Source organism: Harpegnathos saltator, unplaced genomic scaffold (assembly GCF_003227715.2).
Source record: "Harpegnathos saltator strain DR-91 unplaced genomic scaffold, Hsal_v8.6 scaffold785, whole genome shotgun sequence".
Taxonomy (NCBI): Eukaryota; Metazoa; Arthropoda; class Insecta; order Hymenoptera; family Formicidae; genus Harpegnathos; species Harpegnathos saltator.
In genome coordinates, this window is record NW_020230632.1 from 1229001 (window position 1) to 1235000 (window position 6000).

The window sequence follows — 6000 nt, forward strand, 5'->3', positions numbered from 1 at the left end:
ACTGTACTGTGCAAACAAAGAAACGACAAATACACGTGGGTGCGAGACGTTTCCTCCGGTACTCGTGCCAAAGCACGTAAATTCATTGTTGCCTCTTTTCCGCGATGCTCATTAGCTATCTCGGATCTCTGTGGCGGGACGCGGCCGCGAGAGAAGAGATAATTAGTGGTCGCGCGCTTGTAATGTTTAATACACGGAGAGAAGCCGAAAGCGAACATGAAAAATTGTCGCGAATTTTTTCTCTACCGTCAAGCTAACCGTCAAGAAACATCGACACGCGGAAAGCCGCTCTCGGCAGACCGAGTGAGTGTCCGAGCGAGTGTTGAGAGAATTTCTGCCGCGTGTACAATTCTCAAGGTACATATCTAGTGTTGACTGGAGCAAGAGAGAAGGAAGGGGGATACATAAAGACGAATGAATATAACAGGTTGTATGACGGGCTGAGGCAGGCTGGTGAAAAATTCTGTGTATTCCGACAAACCGACCAGACGTCGCTCCGTGTTATTAACAAGCAACATTTTTTTCCTCCTCCTCGTACGCATCATCTCGCCGCGCGGTATTCGCGAAATAATGGAGAAACCGCGGAGGCTCGAGCGAGACTTTCGCGTGTAATTAGCAACGAGATAAAAAGAGCGGAGCGTTTGTCGGGAGAATTAATGTTCTCACGCGTAGTCAATTTATTCCGCCTTGCCCGGATTCATTCCATATGCATGGAAAGTTGAGAGTACGCCGAGAGAGAACTTTACATGCATGCGTCCGCTCTAATGCAGTAATCGAGTTAACAGCGAGCCAACGTCACACACGTGTGACGCGAGACATAGCCGGCGAAAACCTGTATGCAGATTCGTCCTCTCTCCGCGCGAGGATCCATAATTAATACATTTCTAGACCAAGCAGCAGGGACCTTGCAGATCGGCAGCGAGCAAACGCTGCGCGCGACGTGCCGGCGACTGAAGTCGCCCGCGGATGAAAATACGCGCACGGACCGGTAATAAAAACAGCCGTAGGCGGATTGACATGAGCGCGTTCGGACGAGTTCGTTTAATCCGATTTCAAGTAGATGATCGGCCGCGAGTGCGAACGCGCTCTCCGAATGCATAAATCGTTCGGTCGATTTCGACGCGCGCGCGCGAGCGCGCGCGCGAGCGAGCGAGCGAGCAAAAAAGAAGAATTTTTCGTTTTATTTGCTCACCGCCGACCTTTAATTTTCTGCGAACGAGCCTATCCGCTCAATTAACACGGGCTAACCGTAACGGCCGCGATTGCGCGTGGGTTTATGAATTATGCAGAATCACGATGGCGGAGTGACGCCTCACTCTCCGGCTGAAATCCGACGATAACGTAATTACGATAAAGCACGCAGCGCGCGACGTAGGAAATTCGCCGATTGTTCGGCGCACACCCGGCGCACCGTTCGCCGCTATGATATTAAGCTGTCACACAGAAGGTGATAATGCGAACGACTTATCGCGCGGACTCTTGGCGGGCCCGCCAAGCCGAGCACTTCGGCGTTACGTGGGCGTGTTTGTGATTTACACCGGCGTGGTTTGTTTCTCGTATAATGCCCTCGCGCGAAATCAATCACTCGGCGATTAATCCGCGAGATTCGCTAATTATCGCACCAGCTGCGCTGCTCTTGGCCGGTTGTAAATCTGGTTTCGCAAGAGGTATGAATGGCCGGCTCGGAGGTAGAAAAGAGCAAGGTAAGGAGGGAGGGAGGGAGGGAGGGAGGGAGGAGAAAAAACACGAGGGGAAAATAAAGACGGAGTATTTATTCACGTTCGTGTCCGCGGGCCCTGTGTCTGTGTGTGCGTGTGTGTGTGTGTGTTATTTCCTCGAAAGCTATACAGTCGTGACGCGAAAATAAATTCACGTCGAGAGAAAGAGAGGCGGGGGATACACCGCGTCGCGAAATTTCCAGCGTTGATCGGGAGCGACTCGCGAGAGTTTGTCCCGCGTCATCTACGACATCACCGACGCCTCCTCGCCGTTTCTCCTCCTCCTCCTGCTCCTGCCGCGCGGTGCGCAGGACCGTAACGTTGAATCTGCCGCTTGATCAACTCAATGTCGCTCCTCAGGGCGTCCATCGACTTCATCGTTCGCTCCATCTCGCGCAGCACCGGCCTGCAGCACGACGGGTCGACGGGAACCGCGGCCTGACATTGACCGAAATCGCTAACGCACGTAAGCGTGGCAGATCTTACCGAGCCATCAGCAGTCCGGCGTCGCGCCGCTCCTCCTCGTAGGCTCGTCGTAAATCTCTCAGAATTAAATGGAGCTCGTTGACGTCCTCTCGAATCCTGACTGTACGACCGTGCTGCTCGGCCAGTTCGCGTTCCTCGGCCTCGATGTTCTCCGCGAGACACCTCTCCTTCTCCGCGTGGTGGGCGATTTCGTTGACCACCTCGGCGATTCTAATTTCGATTTGTCAACGAGCTCTCAATAAAGCGCGCCCTACCGTGCGGACGCGCGAGAGAGCGAGATACCACGTTCGTTACCACGAGAGTCAAAGGCCTCTCTCTCTCTCTCTCTCTCTCTCTCTCTCTCTCTCTCTCTCTCTCTCTCTCTCATGCTAAAGCCGCGGCACCGCGGATGTCTCGCCGGATGTCTCCCACGCGAAGCGGCCGACGCGACCCGTAAAATATCGCGCGCACGCCGAGTCGCGATACTTTCAGATCTGTCCGTTTACGAAGAATTTGCAAACTAATGCACCGTGAGTGAGGGCGACAGAGAATATATATATATATATATACTCGTTTCGCTCCAACTTGTCGGCCACTACTTGCGGAGCTTGTGCGAAAACGGACCGGCCTTTTGCCGCGCGAGCACGCTCGGAAAAGCGCGAACGCGATTCTCTCGCAGGTCACACACGATCGATCGCATCGATCGATCGCAGGCCGACGTGGACGCGGACGCGATCGCGCTCCGCTGACGATACCTTTGGCGCAATTTCTCCACCTCCCTCTCGCGCTCCTCCAACTTATCCTTGTAGCTCAAGTGAGCTATATACAGAGCCTCGTAATCCATAGTGGTCATTCCCTCGCCGAGCGTTTCCAGGCCCCTCAGCCGCGCGTTGATCTCGTCGAGACGCTGCTGCAGCACCCTGTACCCGTGACGCTCGCGGTCGAGGCACCCGCGTCGCGATACCTGGCGAATGAACGAGTCCCCGCCGAGCGCCGCGCCGCGCGCGGCCGGCTCTTTAATTGGTACGTCGCATAATTGCTGTAATAGACAAGTGATGATTCACGGTCATTAAGTTGCACCTGCCGACGGGTTGTCTCGTCGACAGCCTTCTCCGTGAGCTTCCGCCCGGTCTTTGCGTAAACGAGGCCCGTCGCCACTTCCCGCTCGCGGTCCAGGAGTTCGTCGAACAACCGCGCGCTCTCGTCGCCCGTCGCCCGCGCCGCCTCCTCGTGGCTCCGCGTCTCGGCACCCGCGCGCTCCTTCCGCTCCGTCACGTCGTCGCGCCGCAGCTTATACGCGAGCAATGTTTGCCTATAAATCCGCTCCATTTGCTCGGGCTCCTTTGTCGCGTACGTAGGTGTCACTTTCTCCTGCGTCTGCATGCATACAAGCGCGACAGCGGGCCGAGAGAGGACCGCCTTTATATCAGAGAGGCCCGACGGGGCCATATCTCGCGGTGCGCGCACGTGCGCTCGCATGCGCATGCGCATGCGCATGCGAGCGCACGCGTATCCGCTTAATTGCAACGCGATACCCGCCGGCGGGATCGGGCGGGAGTGGAGGGTTTAATTTACTGTAAATTCTCTCGCTCTCTCAGCTCTCTCGAATTAGAATATGTTTGGCGGAGTGTGTGCGGGGGAGAGGGGGGGCTCGGGTTGTTCCCGAGCGCGCGCTCGACCTTTTTCATGTCCCGGATAATCCGCAGCTCGAGCAGCCTGTTTCTCCTCTGCAGCTCCGCCTGCTCCGCCATGAGCTCTCGCAGCTGTCTGATGATCGTCTCGCGACTGGCCAAAATCTGTCGACCGGCAGTCGACATCGAATATAACATCGAAATGCGGAATCAGTGCGACCGACCGATTGTCCCTCTCTGTTTCCTCTGTTTTGTCCGCTGTTCTTTTCCAGAGCTAAATTATATCGCGCTACTCGTCGCGCGATCGCCATCGCTGCATTTCGACGAGAATACGTTGAGAATTCACGGTAAGTCTTTTATTATATGCCACGGCAATCGATCACAATAACGACGAGACATGTATACAATGCGGAAACACGCTGCGCGGAGGCGCGTAATGAGAGAGGACGCTCGAGTCCTTAGGATATTGCGAAGGTCGTGAGGCACTGAGTAATTCCACGGGTGGAATGATGGTGAATGACAAGTTTATGCGAACCTCGAGTGGTATCTCGGCGAGCACGTGATCGGGCCCCACCGCGTCTCGCGCTTCCTCCTCCTCCTCCTCCTCCTCCTCCTCCTCCTCCGAGAACTTTTCCGCCGCGACGATTGTCGCAGAAGACGGCGGCGCGCTCTTTCCCTCCTCCGTTTCCTCGTCCCGCAGACTCCGTTCCCCCGTCCCGAGCGTCTCCTCGCCGTACCCTTCGTGGTCCCGGATGAAAGACTCGATTCTCCCGTAGACGTCGTCCGCGACGATCTCCTCTTTCTTCTCCGCCCCTCCTTCCTCGGGAAATTCTACATCCTCCGACGCGGAATTTGCACGATTTTCCGCATTCTCCGTCGCCTCGGCGATCGTCTCTAACCTCCTCCCGTTATCCTGCGGGGAAAAAGTCGCGCGTTATCTCGAGGCCTCTAGCGGCCACTGCGGAGAGTATAGTTAGTTACCTGGCCGGCATCGATCCCGTCCTCGGCATCGTCCTCGGCCGTTTGCTCCTCCATCGTATCGCGGCTTGGCTCAAATCGATAAATGCAGCAAGCAACTCGCGCCCCGGGACGCGCGAATGCCCACGGGAGAAACGAGGCTGGATAACAGCTGCCAGACGGCTGAAAACAGTCGAACGAATTCACCGCGGCGCTGGATCGACGTCTTCGCCTCTTCGAGAAGGCCTCGAGCCGCATGCGGTCGACCTTGAAGATCGAAGATGATCTTTTCTCTCGCGTGTATGCGCGCTGCGCGCGCGCGCGCGCACCTCGGGATGCTGTGCGGGAAAAGTTCCTCGTAGGACGTCGATTAAACTGCTGCGAGCTACCGGACACCGTCGGTGCGGATGCACGGTGCATCCTGCGGTGCGCAGGGTATGATTTCATCTCCGTGTGCTTTATTCTGCGCTGAGCCACTCTCCCCGCTGATGTATGAAAAGTTTATTTATGGGGGACGTGCCTCGTTCGATCACGCGAGGGCCGCATGATGGCAGTAACATAGTGAGTTGAAACCCGAGTATCTTTCGTTCGCCGGACGTTAAAGCGAGGGGAATTAACAACGACACGGTACGTATGTAATTCGTCAGCGATGGAAGGGGAATGATGATGCAGCGTGCCGTCTCGCTATCGCGTTTCTTTTCGTTCGCCGCAGGAAAGTGCGTTTCTTTACCTCCCCCTTGTCTCTCTCTCTCTCTCTCTCTCTCTCTCTCTCTCTCTCTCTCTCGTTCCTTTCTTCCTTCCTTCCTTCCTTCCTTCCTTCCTTCCTTCCTTCCTTTTTCTTTCTTTCTCTCTTTCTTTCCTTCTTTCTCTCGTTGCCTCTCTTCATCGGTACCGAGCACGGATGTATATAATTCACCGCGCGGAGAACGCAAACATTCGATGCAAATTGTTCCCGGAGCGATTCGTATCCTCGTCTTCGTGTAAGTGTCGACGAAGGTGACGTTACAGAATGACGACGTAGACGCGCAAAGACCGTCGTGCATCTCGTTGATAGCGCCTCGCGCTCTTTATGCGTGGTCCTACCGGGATTAGACACCGTGAAAACAAAGAAAGAAGTACGGACAATGTGACGGGGACGACGGGGCAGGCGGCAGCGGCGGTGGCGGCAGGGGGGTTGTGGACGCCGAGGGGAGACGGACGAAGAGAGGTACTTGAGGCAGCGTGGGCAG